The sequence below is a fragment of the Rhinolophus hipposideros genome (assembly GCF_964194185.1).
Source record: "Rhinolophus hipposideros genome assembly, chromosome: 18".
Taxonomy (NCBI): Eukaryota; Metazoa; Chordata; class Mammalia; order Chiroptera; family Rhinolophidae; genus Rhinolophus; species Rhinolophus hipposideros.
Window position 1 is genome coordinate 48,255,899 of NC_138064.1, and position 18,517 is coordinate 48,274,415.

Here is an 18,517-nt window from a genome sequence, read left to right on the forward strand (position 1 = left end):
TGGCCCTTTAAGAGGAACTCCTGGGACTCTAGGAGCCCCTTTAAGAGGAACCCTCTGTCTCAGCTCTACTGGTTTCCACAGACAGAAGTTATTGGGACCTCCTCCCCGACACTGAAACCCTGGGCTGGAGAGCCTGGTGTGGGGCTGGGACCCCTCACTCCTCAGGGGGGATCTCCACAGCTGAGATATCCCTCCCGATTTTTAACCACCATATGTTGGTGTGTGACCAGTCCATCCCACATCTCTACCCCACCTACCAGTCTCCAAATGGCTTCTTCTATATATACCTAATTATAGGACTTCTGTTCAGCTAGACTCCAGGTGATTCTCAATGATGGTTGTTCTGTAGTTTAGTTGTACTTTTGATGGTGTCATGAGAAAAGGCAAGCACAGTGTTTACCTACTCTGCCATCTTGACTGGAACTGAGGCAGGGTTTTTTTTAACCTATTTGTTGAAATCTTAAGTCACATTCTTTCTTGTGGGCTTTCTCTTCTAGTTTGTATGAGATCACAGCTACTTAAATATAAATGCAGCTGCCCAGCCTCCCTGGCACCCACACCTGCTGCCTCTGTGACAGAGAGATCCCCTGGGGGGTCTCTTCCCCACCCAAAAGCTGACAGGGCAGTGAGGGGGCCACTGGCTAGGATTCTACCCATCATCCCAGTGAGCTGGGGGAGAGCCAGCTTGGGCTCTGCCTTGAGATGGAAGTAGGGCTTCCTATTCCTGATTGTCCACATTCATCATGGAAAAGTAACAGCCCGAACAACATTACCCAAAAGGCCACTTTCTTAGCACAAAGCCATCACAAATCTTCATAGCAGAACAAAAGTGGTCTTCAGTTTGAGAGAAATACCATGCACACTTTATGCCCCTCTTGAAAAATCACAGAGCACAGCAATATCCAGAAGACTCTGAAAAATGTCTCCCAGTGTTAAGGGTTTAATTGTGTCCCCCACGTCCCATATGTGTTGAAGTCCTAACCCCCAGTACCTCAGAATGTTACCTTATCTGGAAATAAAGTCATTTTAGATATAATTAGTTAAGATGAAGTCACACTGGAGGAGGGTGGGCCCCTAATCCAGTCCTTTTCTGTCCACCAGATAACACTAACCATGCTCAATGCTCATCCCTCAGCTTCAGATTCCTTTGGGAATGAGGCAAAGACATAGAAATGGGAAGAGAGAAGGATGACAGAAGGAAAGCAAAGGAAGAAAGACAGGAAGAAAGTGGTGCTTCCTCTTGTCTTCCTCTTCTCACAGGGCTCTCATTAATAAAAATTAAAAAGATATTGGTAGCAATCGTGAAATTTCTTGAGCACTTGCTATGTGCCCAGGATGGTTCTAAGTATTTTGCATACATTACCTAACCCTAACAATAAGTTACATATGGCTATTATCCCCATTGTATAATGAAGAAACTAAAACAAAAGATAACTTGTCCAATGTCACTCAGTTAATAAGCAACAGAGACAGGATTTGGTCCCAGGCAGCCAGTCTCCAGCACCCAATTCTAATCTCTTTGCTGTACACGTCTATACCTTCACTCAGATCATGCAGTGAGAACAGGTCTGTGCAACCTAAGGTTTTTCAGTACTTCAACCCCAGCCAAGCCTCTAACAAATGCTTATCACTATGTACCAGTGTTTTTCCAAAAGTTGGGCTTTGTAGAAAAAGAGTGCTTTGATTTCTTATATTCTGAGCATCAAGATATGGTCCATTTTATTCCAGTGCTTTTGTATATTCAGTTCTTTCTGATCATGTTTCTTGGATGGAGTTGTGCTTTGAGGATCTCTGTTTGCAATACAGGGAGCATGCTGGATTAAAGGCCTCATTCAGGAGGCAAAATAGATGAGTCTTAGTATCTTTATGCATTAGAGCAAAACCACACTGTAAAATTTTCATGTGTCCAGCCTCTTTGACACAAGATAGACATGCTGAGCCATCAGATCTGGTGTTACAGTCACAGCAAGTTGCTGGCTTTTCTGGGGCAGTTTCGATTTCAAGGATGCCCCATTGTCAATGCACACATAAAGGGGTGAATCACACCAAGGCTCAAGAATAGGATAACCATCGTGTGAGGTATTTAATAGGCAATTAAATACAGCTACTAATTTTTTAAAGGTTACTAACCAAACGACATTTCCAAGGAACCTCAGCTCTCTTAATAGTTCCCATTTGTGCCCAAATACCAACACTTCTTTCTACAAAATAATTCTTTTTCATTTTCCTGCCAGGTGTGTGATAATTAGGGTCCAGTTAGAAAAAGAAGTTACAGAGATTAAATAAATAGTTTACAAGAATTTAAAAATACACTCTCCTGCCAGACTGAAGAATGTGATTTAAGACCTCAAAGATGTTTTACTTGCCCTGAAGCAAACAGCCACTGTAATAATTTAACTGGAATTTTTTATTACATTATCCATTAATTTTAAAAATGCAAATGTTCTGAAGATAGCCAACAACTAACAATTTTGCTTACTCTCTAAAAGGTTTATTCTTCAGGGTTTCGTCCTCTAAATTCTCTGAATTTACTCTTCCATCTTTTTTCCTTAGCTTATCAGAACATAAAAAAATGCATGCTCATTTTCTTCTTACATCTTGATTTTCCACATGCACTTTAAAATGCATTTCATTTGCATCAGAATCTTGGAATGCACTGTCTAGAAGAAAAGGAGACCATAAATCCAAAACTAGTCTCTGGCCATATTCTCTAGTTTGGTTTTAAGGTGTAAACTGGCTGGTACCAGACCAAAGCCACAGAGGAATATAGATCCAGGGGAACTAAATCTAAATGTCTTCCTAAGAACATGGAAGCTTCATGTGGTAAACATCATAGGCACAAAGGACAAGAAGTGAGTCACCTCTGGGAGTCCACAGTCACTCAGGCTACAACTGAAATTACAGGTCCATGCTGATGAGAAAATGTATTTGGAAATAGGACACTTTAGCCTATTGCCATGGTTATAATGCCAAATACAGCAAATTTAAAAAAATAATACCGCAAATCTCAATGTTACCAAGGTGTCTCTGGGTCTCCCTAACCCCAGTGCTCTTCCTCAGGCCTTGCTGCCAAGCTCTAGTGAAGACATTCTGTATCTGAAGCACCCTGAAGTCCTAAGCCAAGCACAGGAGCCCCTGACTGCTCCCTTTTACGCAGGTCAGTCTAAGCCAGTGCTCTCACCAGCAGTGTGCGTCAGAACCACCGTCCAAGCCTCCACCTCCCGGGGCCCCACCCCCAGTGTTTCTGATGCCAAAGGTCTGGGGTGGGGCCCAAGAATGTGCATTTCTAACAAGCACCCTAGTGATGTGAACCTTCTGGTTCCAGGACCACACTTAGAGAACTCCTGCTCTTAAACTAACAAGAAGGTGACGTTCTAATGACCCAAATATTTATACCAACATTTAGATGTTTTATTTTCATTGCATATCTCTCCCGTGTTTGGTTTCCTATTTTACAGCCTGTAGAACTGTGAGAATCAGAGCTGCCAGACCAAAGGCTAACTATTCCCACATTGTAAATAACTGACAGGCTCTGAGGACAGGAGAGCAAGCTACCTATGGCTGAACACCCTCACCCCTCTGCACAAAGCCCCACTTGAGGAAAAAAATGATGTTCAATTGAGTGAACTCTCCTGAGACCTTCTACCTGGAAAGGAGCATTATGTTACAGCATCCTCCAGGGGGCAGTGCTGTTGGGTTCTGAGTGTCATGACCTCTAGGCGGCTCAAGTTATCTGGGCCAAAGGAAAGAGTTGCAGGGAACTAAACTATAGCCCTAGACGTTATGGTGTGGCCTTAGGAAAAAGGAGCGGCCTCTCTTGTCTTCATTTTCTGCCTTGAAAGGACAGGTTGTGTCTATGGTTTTCAATGGCACATTTTTTTGATGTGTTTGGAGATGAGCTTGGACATGTGTTTTCCTTCGCAGGGGAAATAGGATTCAAGAGTTTAGCAGGAATGGTCCTTTAGAAAGCCCTGAGCCCTTTGGCAGACACCCCTGTGTGGCCCCTCAGTCCGAATTCTGTTGCTGTCTCGGTACCCAGTCAGGAAGCGCTGCGGCTGGAGTCTGATGGGAATAAGGAGCTCCAGCCTTTTCCAAGGATACTTGCTGGTCGCCATGTCTGCAGTTTCTCATTTCCCTTTGCAGCGAACTACTCCCTTGGCCTGATCCAAACCCCAAACGGCAACCTTCCCAGAAATTGCCAGTGCCTGATGGTCAGCAAGTCAGAGAAAACTGCTTGTCTTATTTAGTTACTCCACAGAAAACCAGGGAGGCCACTTCACCGTCCTCCCTGGCTGGCTGACATTCGGCTCAGTTGCCATAGATGAACCACTTGTTTTCTCTTCTTCCCTAGCTGGGTGACTGAGTTGGAATGGGAACACAGCAGAAATCACATTCTTTTGAGAAATTCCTCCAAGTGTAGGGAAGCGCGGGAATCCCTTGTAATTTAAGTAAATCATTTTGGCAGCCTTACTTCACCAGCTGCTTATTGGCCTGGGCAGGATTTGATGTCTGAGAGAATCTGAGATGTATTTAATCTCTTCTCCTTCCCCAAACAGTGCTAACCCAAGCTCCTGGGCTCAGCTTCCTAGAACTAGAGTCCTTCCTTAGAGGAAAGAGGACTGAGAGGGAAGCAGGCCAAGCCCTATCAGGGTGGTGGAGCCCCACATATTCTCATACTATCCTTCACATGCTTTTAGAACCAGAAGATTGCACGGGGTTTAGATTTGTCATTGTTGAGGGCTCTCAGCAGTCCCCACCTCTGTGACTCATCGAAAGCTGAACCCCCTGCTCATTTTCCCACAACCTTGTGTGATGGTGATGACGTTACCGCCTCGGGCTCAAGTGCCTTGAGTTGCCTCACTAAGCCAGAATCTCTTGACTATTGGAATGGCCAAGTCGCATGGAGTTTAGCATTATGTCTGGCACGGGGAGAGAGGGGAGGCGGGAAGACATCAACAACAGACTTGACCACTCTGCAAATTTACCCAAGAGGCACCCTGAGCTCTATGTGCTCACATGAAAGGCACAATTATCCTGATTCCCAGGTGGAATGAAAATTCTTCACTCTGTGTTTCTCCAGTTCTCCAGTTATGTGCACCCTGCAGGAACTCCCTGAGCCCATTAACAAGCACTGCGCTTCCCACACACATCTCCTACCTTGGCCAGCATGCTCCCCTCTGCCCAGGCCCCCCCACCCCCTGCTCCCCAGCTCCTGGGCTGAGGCACCTGCAAGGCAGTGTAATGCAGTGGTTGGGCGGCCCTGCTCTGCCCTGCTCTGCCTTGCATAAAATCCAGGCTCCCACACGTGTTGTCACATTTAGCAAGTGCTAAACCATCCTGTGTTTCTCCTCTGAAAGGGGGGGGGGGGGATGCTAACAGAGCCCATGCAGAGGGATGTCAGGGGGTTCCTTTCAGTAGAATTATTTATGTAGAGTACTTGCCGTAATGTCTGGCTTAACAAATGTGAGCTATCACGATTCTTCCAGACACAATTTGAATGGCACATGTGTCCTCTAGGAATCGTCCTTTCCTCTTTTGCTCTCTGTACAGGAGCCCCCTGTAGCTATTTGCACATACAGAGGGTGCCCCAAAATGTGTCTTTCATTTTAGGAAAGGAAAAGCCTGTATGAAAATTGTAATACTCAATATACACCGATAACAAACGATGACTACAAGTCGTGTGTATACATTTAGTTGGCACCCCCGGTATACTGTAGTTGCAGGCAGCTTCATGTTGTAGCGCATGCCTCACTGCCTGAGTTCAAGGCCTGGCTCTTAGCCCACTTACTAGCTGCGTGGTCTCCATGCCTTGGTTTCTTCTTCTGTAGAATGGGGATAATAATAGGATGTCAGAGTGTGCTTGTGAGGATGAAGCAAGTCACACATAAAGCACTTCAACTGTGCCAAGCACACAGTAAGCACCACATAAGCACAGCCTTTTGTCAGTGTGTGTTCACTTCTCTCTCTCTCTCTCTCTCTCTCTCTCTCTCTCTCTCTCTCTCTCTCTCTGTCTCTCTCTGTCTCAAAACTTTGAGCTCCTTGAGGACAGGGAGATGCCTTATTTATTTTTTGGACCTCCATACCTAAAATATACTTTGGCAGATTACAGGCTAGAACTCCTGATCTCTTGTTTGCATTCCTTCTTCCTTTCTCCCTGCACATTGATTCAGCACTGATGTGTGGTGGTCACGGACAAACTCAATAGACACATGCACCAGGTCTTGCTAGACGACAATCCATAAACTTCCTATTTTAGCTCTAGTTTTTTCTAAGAAGCCATCCCTATCTCTAAGAGCACAGCTTCATACCTAAGACCCCTATGTGGAATTCCTCTAAATAGTATAAATTTTTTTTAAGTGAACTTAATTTATTTCATAGTTTATAATTGTGCCTTTAAGTGAAAGAAGGAAGGTTGAATTTTACAAATATATGACCAGCCCTTGGATCCCCAGTCGCCCCTCCTCTTATGTAAATCTGTGTGGCTCCATCTTTGGGCAGAGAGATCCCACCCCCACACCGGTGGCCACGTCTGACTCTTGAGTGGGTGCTGATGCAGAATCTCACTTTCCTTTGTGACAACCACGACTCCCTAGAAGGGAGAGAGCCAAAGCAGGGACCCAGACAGGGGACCAACTCCTACCGTCAACAAGGCCCTGGCACGCCGTTCTCCAATAAATAAACTCCCTAAGTCTTCAACCAACGCCTTGAAATTTTCCCTCCACTTCCTTACCTCAACTAAAACCCAGCCCTGCCCTGAGGACCCCCACTTCTGCAGCCCTGTCCAAAGTAAGGTCTTATTGACCCACAGCTTTTTAAGGTGGCGATGACAATGACCTCCTTGATGTCCACTGCTGCTTTCAGGGCATATCTTGGCACCCGCAGGTTAAAAACAAACATGGAAAAAAAGGCTCCTTGAGATTCATGTCACATGGCTGCCTCTCTCCCAGCCTTTCCCCATTTACTATAATTTACAACGCCTTCTGAGGCCTGCACACTTTCTGAACATTTTGGCAGCTGACCCCAGTCTTCCTTCACCCTCAAGCGCTGCCACCTTCCCAGAGACCTCATCAGTGACCATCCACATCCACGTAAACTTATTTAAAAATAATTTTGTTTTTTTCAATTACACTTGAAATACAATATTACATTAGTTGCAGATGTACACTATATAGTGATTAGACATTTATATAACTTATGAAGTGATCACCCCAATAAATCTAGTACCCATCTGACATCATACATAGTTATTACGATATTATTGTCTATATTCCCTATGCTGTACTTTACATCCCCGTGACTATTTTGTAACTATCAATTTGTACTTCTTAATCCCTTCCCCCCACTTCACCCATTTCCCCAACTTCCTTCCCACCTGACAACCATCAAGACGTTCTGTGTATCTATGAGTTTGTTTCTGTTTTGTTTGTTTGTTTTGTTCTTTATATTCCACACATAAGTAAAATCATATGACATTTGTCTTTCTCTGTCTGACATACTCCATTCAGTGCAGTACACTCTAGGTCCATCCATGTTATTGCAGATGGCAAGATTTCATTCTTTTGTGTGGCTGAGTAATGTTCTATTGTATATATGCTTAATCTCTTCTCTATCCATTCATCCATTGATGGACATCGAGGCTGCCTCCATATTTTGGCTGTTGTAAAAAATGCTGCAATGAACACATAGATGCATATGTCTTTTTCACATTAATGTTTTGGATTTCTTTGGATAAATACCCGGAATTGGTATTACTAAGTTCTTTTTTGTCTCTTGCCTTTGTTTTAAAGTCTATTTTGTCTTGTATAACTATTGCTATCCCAGCTTTTGTTTGTTTGTTTGTTTCCATTTCCTTGGACTGTTTTTTCTACCCCTTTGCTTTCAGTCTGTATGTGTCTTTTGATCTGAAATAAGTCTCTTGTAGGCAACATATGTAAGGGTCTTCTTTTCTTATCCGTTCGATCATCCTTTTGATTAGAACATTTATCATAATTCTTGATAGATATTGCCATTTTATTATTGATATTTTGATCTTTTCTTCTTCTTCTTCTTCATAAAGAAATCCCTTTAACATTTCTTGTAATGCTGGTTTGGTGGTGATGAACTCCCTTCGCTTTTTTCTGTCTGTAAAACTCTTTATCTGTCCATTAATTCTAAATATGGCTTTGCTGAGTAGAGTAGTCTGGGTTGTAGGTCCATGCTTTTCATCACTTTGAAAATTTTGTGCCAATCCCTTCTGGCCTGCAAAGTTTCTGTTGAAAAATTAGCTGAAAATCTCACAGGAGCTCCCTTGTACCTAACTAACTGCTTTTCTCTTGCTCCTTTTAAGATTCTCTCTTTGTCTTTAATCTTTCCCATTTTAATAATGATGTGTCTTGGTGTGGGTCCCTTTGGGTTTGTCTTGTTTGGGACTCTGCTTCCTGAGCTTGTAAGTCTATTTCCTTCACCAGATTAGGAAAGTTTTCTGTCATTATTTCATCAAATAAGTTTTCAATTCGTTGCTCTCTCTCTTCTCCTTCTGGTACCCCTACGATGTGAATGTTGTTACATTTGATGTTGTCCCAGAGGTCCATTAAACTATCCTCATTTTTTTGGATTCTTTTTTCTTTATACTCCTCTGATAGGTGTTTTCAGCTACCTTATCCTCCAAATTGCTGATTTGATCCTTTACTTCATCTAATCTACTATTTGTTCCCTCTAATGTATTCTTTATTTCAGTTATTGTTTTCTTCATTTCTGGCTGGGTCTTTATAATGTTTTTTCTCCTATATGTTCTTAGTTATAGGAATTCTATTCAGCTAGACTTCTAGTGATTCTCAATGATGGTTGTTCTGTAGTTTAGTTGTAATTTTGAGGTGGTTGTGGGAGGACATGAGCAAAGCATTTACTTACTCTGCCATCTTGACTGGAAGCCTCACATCCATGTAAATTTTCAGTTCTTTGATTTCCTCTACTTTAATGCTCCACAATTCCTCTCCACTTCAAACACCCACTTGAGACCCTGGACCATGCTAACTAGAACCTCTGAAAAATCAAAACCAGATATTCATTCTCTGTCCTTTCAAATTTTCAAGAACTTGAGCCCTCAAACTTAACTCTCTTTGTCAACATTTGCTGTCTGATGAGTGCACCCTCACTTCAACCCTTTCTTTGCCAACATCCTCAAATCCTTTGCCATGTGTCTTTATATAAGTCCCTCAAGACTCCAACCAAGATTTTTCCAACTGTCTTCCTTCTTTGATTCTACACCTGAACTGTTAAGTAATACCAAAGGGAAAAGGAAATCACAGAGCCACAGAAATAGGCACTGTTACCAAGAATACAATCTTTGTATGTTTCTCTTCTCGATCTCCTGCTATCTTTCACAGTGGCTATTTCAAGTTACCTCCATTCTCTTCAAAGTCTTATCTCACCAACTGCCCCAGCGGACTGAGCACACAACCTTGTCTCCTACCTCACGGGAGAAATAGGTTCAGTCAGATAAAGTATCCCCTCACCTTACAGCCACTAACCATCTACGCATTTGCCTTTCTCTCCATCATCATTTTCCTGTTTTCTCCTGTCACACTGTAATGGGGGTCCCTCCTCCTGTCCCAATCAAATCCCCCTGCTTGTACACTGGAACACATCCCCTCCAGCTTCCACAGACTCTTACAATATCCATTTACCCTCAGGACTTCTCTTCACCCTCTCCCTACACTTTCTGTTCTTCCCATTAGTATGGAAATATGCTCAAGACTGAAAACTTAAAAATAAAAACTTTTCCTCAGCTCTACATACCATACCCCCAGATCTACCCTTCTTCATCATGAAGCTTCTTGACAGAGTTACTTTCACCTGCCTCCTCACCCACTTTCTCACGGCAAATTATCTTCAGGACTTATCAGACTTTCAACATTGTCACCAGTGACCTCTGTGGCATTAAATCTAAAGGGCAGTGTATGGTCCTTTCCTTTTTCTACTTCTCTACAGCGTTTGACATTGATTACCACGTCTTCCTACCTAAAGTCCTCTCTTCTTTTGGCTCCCATGACACCACACTCTCCTTGTTTTCCTCCTTCCTTACAATTTATTCTGCTTTGAGGGTCTCTCTTCCCCTGCCTGTTCCTTAAATAGTAATGTTATTTGTGATTCAATTATTGAAACTATTTCATTTATCTATTATTGCAGAACAAACTACCCCAAAACGTAGTGGCTTAAAGCAACAACTATCCTCTTATGTTTATAATATTGTGAGTCAGAAATCCAGGCAGGACAACTCTTCTGCTCTACGTGGCATAGACTGGGGTCACTTGATGATATTCAGCTATTGGCTGGGCTGGACGTTCCAAGATGTCTTCACCCACATGCCTGGCATTTTGTCAGGTATAACCAGAAATCTGGTACCCTATCCCTCTCCATGTAGTCTCAGGACTTCTCCACTTGGTCTCTCTAGCAAGGCTGTCAGTCATCTCACAAGGTAGGTCAGAGATTCAAGAACAAGACCTCCAAGAGATAGGAAGGGAAATCTTAAAGCCTGAGCCTGCAGTCTGGCATAGCATTACTTCTGCTTCATTCTATTGATCAACTAGTCATAAGCCCACCCAGATTCAAGGGAAGGAGACATAGACTCCATCTCTCAATGGGAAGAGGCATCCAAGAATTTGTGGCCATCATCAGTCCTCCACAGCCTTCTTCTCAACAAAACCCAATCTCTGCACAGCCACCATCATCTTCCTCCTCAATTACAGCAATGCCTTCCTAGCTGGTCTCCCTGCTCCCATGTTGCCCTTTCCATCCCATTATCTACAATGAATTCAGAGCAACCTTTCAGTAATGCATATCACATCACATCACTTTCCTGACTAAACAGCTTCCATTTCCATGACTAAACTCCTTAGCGTGGCCAGCTAGGTCCTTTGTGAATTGTCACTGCTGATACCAACACCTAAACCTCTCACCACTTCTTGTATTCTACGCTCCACAGTATTGATGTCCCCAAGTATACCACACATTCTTTTATCTCCAAGCCTTTGTACATTCTGTTCCTTTTGCAATGCTCTTCTACCCAGCACTTCCCACGTCCTCCCTCCTGTGAGTGAGCACAAGCGCACACACACGTTCCATTTGTTCCCTCCTTCAGATCTTGACTTAGACAAGTAGTTCTCAAAATGTGGTCACATAGCCGGCAGCATCAACATCAACTGGGAACTTGTTAGAATTGCAAATTCTCAGGCCCCACCTCAGACCTACTGAATCAGAAATTCAAGAACTGGGACCCAGAAATATCTATTTTAACGATCTCCCCCAGGGGATTCTAGTGCATGGTAAAGTCTGAGAAACACTCATTTAGACAACACTTCCTCCAGGCAGCTTTTTCTGATCTACACCCTCCCCCACCCAACTATTGGGATAGGGATCTCTGCTATGAGTTTTCCCCATCCCCCATTCTTCCCCTGATCAAACCCCTATCCCAGGGTCGTGAAATTGCGTGCTTATGAGTATTTCTTTAACCCCACTGGGCTCTCTTTGAGCTCCCATCAGCAGGGACTGTATCTTATTTATTGCTCCATCCCCAGCATTTACATAATGCCTGTCACAATAGTAGCTCAATATAAAGTGATGAAGCCAAGATTCAAACCCAAGTGTGCATCCCAGTCTTCTAGAAGAGTAAATGACAAGCCCCCAAAACAAGAGTTGTAATGCATGGAGAATATTGCTAGTCAGCAGCTTCAAGTAAATGTTTTGGTTCTTGCATAATAGAAAGGAGACACTAAGTAGATACAGTGTCTACAAAAGATTTTAATAAAACCCCAGAGGGAAAAGATATGCACTGTAGAATCAACCTAAAACCCTGAGTGGACCACTTGACTGTAGCCCTGAAGTCAGATAAACAAAATTCATCACCTTCCCATTTCTGCATGGCCACTTCGTCCATTGCTTGAATTTTAATACACACTGTCTAACTGTGTTTACTGGAGTTTCTAAAATGCCACTGAATCGTTAGAAATTTGGCAGAAAAGAAGAATCTGGGTCATGCAACTGTGAAATCTAAATAAGACATAATTAACATGTCCATCAACTTTCAGAGAATTGATGCTAGTTTGCAAACTATTCATTAACTCTGTACAACAACAGCAACTGTGTACAATGTAGACACCAAGCTGAAGATGAGAGGCTCAGTGTAGTGCTATCTGCGACTGCAGTTGGTGATATGTAGGAATAAACTGCTTCTATTTTCTGCATAGTAAGATATGACTAGTTAAGAATTGGGGCTGGAATTATCATATCTTGGCTGTGTAATTACTAACTCTCAATCCTTTTAAACAACACCTTGTGACTAGCAAAATACCCTCCAAATTATGAAAAAAATTTCATGAATCACTAGGGAAGGTGGGGAAATCAGCCCTTCATATTAGAAATAAAATGGCAAAATGGCTACATCTGAAAATCAGGAGAGACCTGAATTCAAGTCCCAAGTCTTAACTAGCCCTGTGGCCTACTTAACATTTCTGTACCTCACCTGTAAAATGTGGTAATAACACCTATTCAGAATGTTGTTTTGAGGATTAAATAAGATAATGCACCTATTCTGCTGAACACAAAGCTAATACGCAAAATAGCTGTTGTTTCTATTCTTCCTAGTCAAAATTAGACAGTGATATCAAAAACCAAGTGGACTACAGAAAACAGTATGGTAGTTCCTCAAAAAATTAAATATGATCCAGAAACCTACTTGTGAATTTAATATCCAAAAGACTTGAAAGTAAAGTCTTAAAAAGCTACTTATAGCGCCCTCCCTGATGGGACAGCAGGAGAGGTGGACGACAGGCCCATGGAAAGGGCAGCCAGATCCTGAGGGTCTCCACAGCCCTGAGCTGTCTCCTGGGCCTCCCTTTGCAGGTGCAGAAGATCCAAGCCAGCCACAGCACGCCTGGCCTGAGTTTTATAAATGAGTCATCAGATCTGGGGATATAAGCAATCTGAATGCACACGTTTTGATGCAGTATTATGACCCGAAGGCCTCAACACTTATCTGGACTGGAAATCATTCACGATTTATGTGATGGGCACCTGGAGGGGGCAGAAATCGCCTCAACGGAAATAATGTTTACACCAGAGAAGATCAAAGGTGGAATCCATACAGCAGATACCAAAACTGCAGGGAGTGTGTGCCTGTTGATGCAGGTCTCGATGCCCTGTGTTCTCTTTGCTGCTTCTCCATCAGAACTTTGTTTGAAAGGTGAAACTGATGCCGATACAGCACCCCAGATCAATTACAGAGTGATGGTTTTCAAGCCAATTGTTGAAAAATTTGGTTTCAAATTTAATTGTCACATTAAAATGAGAGGCTACTACCCAAAAGGGGGTGGCGAAATGATTGTCCAAACGTCACCAGTTAAACAACTGAATCCAATAAATTTAGCTGACCAGGTCTCTGTGACTAAGATATATGGAACAGCTTTGGTTGCTGGAGTTTTGCCATTTACAATAGCAAAAGACATGTTGGCTGTAGCTGTAAGATGCATCAGAAAGGAGACTGGGGATCTGTATGTCAGCATCCAGCCTGCTCAGGAACCTAAAGACCAAGCCTTTGACAATGGAAATGGAATAATCATTACTGCTGACACATCCACTGGCTGTTTGTTGGCTGGATCATTGTTTGGTAAACGAGCTGTAAATGCAGACAAGTTTGGAACTGAAGCTGCCAAGACGCTATTAGCAAATCTTAGACATGGTGGTGCTGCGGATGAATATCTGCAAGACACTGCAAGAAAATGACAGCTGGTCATTTTCATGCCATTAACCAGTGGTGTTTCCAGAATAAAAACAAGACCAGTTACACTCCATACATAAACAGCTACACATTTTGCTGAACAACTAGCAAAGGCTAAATTTACTATGAAGAAGTCAGAAAATGAAGATGATGCCTAAAGATGATGTCTAAAGACACATATTATCGAATGCAAGGAATTGGGATGACAAATCCAAATCTATAGGGTATTTACATTTTAAGTACCTCAGTGATGTATTGCACTAAATCATTTCATAAATACTGCTAAACAACAAATAAGAAGTAACTTATTGAAGGAGCTGACAAATTTGGAGATGAAGTACAGAGTGTGCTAGATTTACTGAGAATGCTTCACCAAACTAATCTCACTTTGACTATCTCCTGAGATGTGGACAATGAAATATAAGAATTGGTGGATATGTCTGATAGCTGATTTCAATATTAAAGTATTGATATAAAATTTTTTAAAAAGTTGTTTGTACTCCCATGTCGCGGCAGCGTTATTCACACTAGCTAAGAGGTGGAAGCAACCCAGATGAGCATTGATGGATAAACTGATAAGCAAAATGTGGTATATCCATGCAATGGAATATTATTCAGCCTTAAAAAAGAAGGAAATCCCATCACATGCTACAATATGGATGCATCTTGAGAATATTATGCTAAAAACATAAGCCAGTCATAAAAAGAAAAATGCCGTATAGTCCCACTTACATGAGGTATATAAAGCAGTCAAACTCATCAAAGCAGAAAGTAGAATGTGGGGGAAGGGAAAAGTGAGGAGTTGTTGTTTAATGGGTATAGAGTTTCAGTTTTCTAAGATGAAAAACTTCTGGAAATCTGTTACACAACAATGTGAATATACTTAACACTGTTAAACTACACTTAAAAAATGGTTACGAGAAAGATGATAAATTTTAGATTATGTGGTTTTTTCACACATCAAAATTTTTTTAATTAAAGAAAATGTACCCAATTTCCTCCTTTGTTTCCTCTATTACAATGTACTCCTGCCCTTCTATCCACTCTGTCTTAGCCCCTTTCTCTCCGTCCCCCTCTCTCCCACGGGCCTTTTAGTTGTCGAACTTCCTCAGGGGATCTGTCCTTGGTCCTCACACTCCCGAGGATTTCAGCCACTCCTCTGGCTTTATCAGCCACTTACATGTTGATGACCGTTCACTGTTCTACCCCTAGTCTTTAAAATAGGGCCTGGAGTTTAGTAGGCACTCAATAAATATTTGTTAAGGAAGTGAATATCTAGATCTCTAACCTCTATCCAACTCAAAGCTGCAGAACTGTATTTTCCATCTATTCTCTGAACACCTCCAGCTGATTGTCCCATTGGTCTCTCAAATTCAATATATCCAAATTTTAATTTATTTAACCTCTCCTAGGGGAAATATGAAAGCTCTTCCTCATGATCTTGGTTAATATTGTCCTCAATTTTCCCAACATGCTTTCATTGAATATCAAAAACATAAACAAAATAAAGGACAAAAATCATATGATTATATCAATAGATGCAGAAAAAGCATTTGACAAGATACAAAATCCATTTATGATTAAAATACTTAATAAAATAAGTATAGAAGGAAAATACCTTAATGTAATAAAGACCATATATGATAAACCCTCAGCTAATACCGTAATTCATGATGAAAAAGTGAAGTCCTTTGCTCTACATTCAGGCACACAACAGGGCTGTCCCTTATCGCCTCTGCTTTTCAACATAGTATTGGAAGTCCTAGCCAAAGCAATTAGGCAAGAGAAAGAAATAAAAGGCATCCAAATTGGGAATGAAGAAGGTAAAATATCACTCTTTGCAGATGACATGATGCTATATATAGAAAACCCTAAGGTTGACACCAAAAAGCTATTAGAAACAATAAAAGGATACAGTAAAGTTGCCAGCTACAAAATCAACGTACAAAAGTCCATTGCTCTCCTATATACTAACAATGAAATCTCAGAAAAGAAATTTAAAAAACAATTCCTTTTGAGTTGCAGCAAAAAGAATAAAATAACCTAGGAGTAAACTTAACCAAGGTTTTGAAAGACCTATGTACTGAAAACTATAAGACATTTTTAAAAGAAATTGAAGAAGACACAAAGAAATGGAAAGACATTCCGTGCTCATGGATTGGAAGAATCAACATAGTTAAAATGGCCATATTACCCAAAGCAATATACAGATTTAATGCAATCCTCATCAAAATCCCAATGGCATTTTTTAAAGAAATAGAACAAAAAATCATCAGATTTGTATGGAATTACAAAAGACCCCGAATAGCCAAAGCAATCCTAAGAAAAAAGAACAATGCTGGAGGTATCACACGCCCTGACTTCGGCTTGTACTATAGGGCAACAATAATCAAAATTTGTAAAGATTTTGTTGGGTATCCAATGGACATGCGTCCTATTTGGGAGACCACCTCAGAGATAATGTGGATGCCTGACCATGGCATTGTACACCAGAAGCTAAACATTAATGAATGCCAACTATAATTTTATATATATAATGTGATGGCTCGGTGTGAGGTTGGAGGGATAATGGAGGGGGGGAGGGGGGTACACAGTGTGAGGGATATAAATGATGAACGTCTAAGTATTACCTTATCTTGTACACCTGAAACTAATAAAAATAAAAATTAAAATGATTAATAATAACTAATAATAAAATAGAACAATTATAAGAATATACTGTAAAAAAAAAATAGTATGGTACTGGCAGAAAAACAGACACACGGTCCAATGGAATAGAACTGAGAATCCAGAAACAAACACACAAAAATATGGACCGATAATTTTTGACAAAGAAGCCAAAAACATACAATGGAGAAAAGACAGCCTCTTCAGTAAATGGTGCTGGCAGAATTGGAAAGCCACATGCGAAAGAATGAAACTAGACTGCTATCTGCCACCACGTACCAAAATTAATTCAAAGTAGATCAAAGACCTAAACATAAGACCTGAAACAATCAACTGCATAGAAGAAAACATAGGTACCAAACTTATGGACCTTGGGTTCAAAGAGCCTTTCATGAATTTGACTTCAAAGGCAAGGGAAGTAAAAGCTAAAATAAATGAATGGGACTATATCAAACTAAAAAGCTTCTGCACAGCAAAAGAAACCGTCAACAAAATAAAGAGGCAACCAACCAAATGGGAGAAGATTTTTGCAAACGCCTCCGATAATGGGCTAATATCCAAAATATCTAAGGAACTCATACTACTCAACAACAAAAATCAAACAATCCAGTTTAAAAATGGGCAGAGGACCTGAAGAGACATTTCTCCAAAGAGGACATACAAATGACATATGAATAAAAGCTCAAAAATCACTAATCATCAGAGAAATGCAAATAAAAACCACAATGAGATATCACCTCACCCCAGTTAGAATGGCTATCATCTACAAGACAAATAGTAACAAGTGTTGGAGAGGCTGTGGAGAGAAAGGAATCCTCATATGCTGTTGGTGGGAATGCAGACTGCTGCAGCCGTTATGGAAGGCAGTGTGGAGGTTCCTCAAAAAATTAAGAATAGAATTACCATATGACCCAGCAATCCCTCTCCTCGGTATCTACCCAAAAAATCTGAAAACATTTATCCATAAAGCCACGTGTGCTCCAATGTTCACTGCAGCTTTATTTACGGTGGCCAAGACATGGAAACAACCAGTGTCCTTCGATAGATGAATGGATAAAGAAGTTGCAGTATATATACACAATGGAATACTATTCAGTGGTAAGAAAAGATGAAATAGGACCATTTGTGACAACATGGATGGATCTTGAGATTATAATGCTAAGCAAAATAAGTCAGACAGAAAAAGTAGAGAACCATGTGATTTCACTGATATGTGGGATATAAAACTGAAAACAACAAAAGAACAAGACAAACAAATGAAGAAACAAAAACTCATAGACACAGATAATGGTTTAGTGATTAGTAAGGGGGGTAGGGGGTGGTAGATGGGGGTAAAGGGGATCAAATATATGATGATGGAAGGAGAATTGACTCTGGGTGGTGAGCACACAATGTCATGTATAGATAATGTATTACAGAATTGGACACCTGAAATCTATGTAACTTTACTAACAATTGTCACCCCAATAAACTTCAATTTAAAAAAAGAATAAGAATAACATCTACCTCACAGAGTTGTCAAATTTTGCATGAGATGTTTGTAATATGATTAACCCAATACCTGACATAATGTAATGCTTAATAAATGGCAGCTATTATTATTATCATAGAATCAATTTTTCATTGTGCTACTTACGCATGCATTCTCACTAGCAGACCTCATTAACGTCTTTAGTACCACTCTATAATTCCACGTGGACAGGAGAGTAAAAGGGACTGAAATAATAGGTGCCATCCTGAACAACATGGGAAGATGAAGGTTTCTGGTCCTATTGGGTAAGACTACACTGTGTGTGTGTGTGTGTGTGTGTGTGTGTGTGTGTGTGTGTGTGTTTCCATATGAGACTTGAAGAAAAGATTTATATACCTAATAATGTTGTTACATACAGTTAGTGCAATCTAATTATGCTCATTTGTTCTAATTACACAATTAAATTTAATTACCCAGATCATGCAAATGAATGCATTTGTATTATTAGGAAAATGACTTTTAAAGAAACAATGTGATATATTTACTAAAAGCCCAGCATTGTTCAAAACCAACAAAACACTTCTAGAAAACTCCCTTATTTTGTCCTGCGTACAACTAGGCCAAGT

The 18,517-nt window shown here is 41.0% G+C and overlaps 1 protein-coding gene and 1 pseudogene across 4 annotated transcripts in view; both read left to right on the plus strand.

Moving 5' to 3' along the window:
* Positions 1 to 18,517, plus strand: part of LHFPL3 (LHFPL tetraspan subfamily member 3) — a 518,064-nt gene that overhangs the window by 399,696 nt on the left and 99,851 nt on the right. The window lies entirely within an intron of this gene.
* Positions 12,812 to 13,911, plus strand: LOC308510406 (RNA 3'-terminal phosphate cyclase-like; annotated as a pseudogene). Its single transcript has 2 exons — positions 12,812 to 12,932; positions 12,999 to 13,911. The product of its transcript is annotated as an RNA 3'-terminal phosphate cyclase-like (transcript).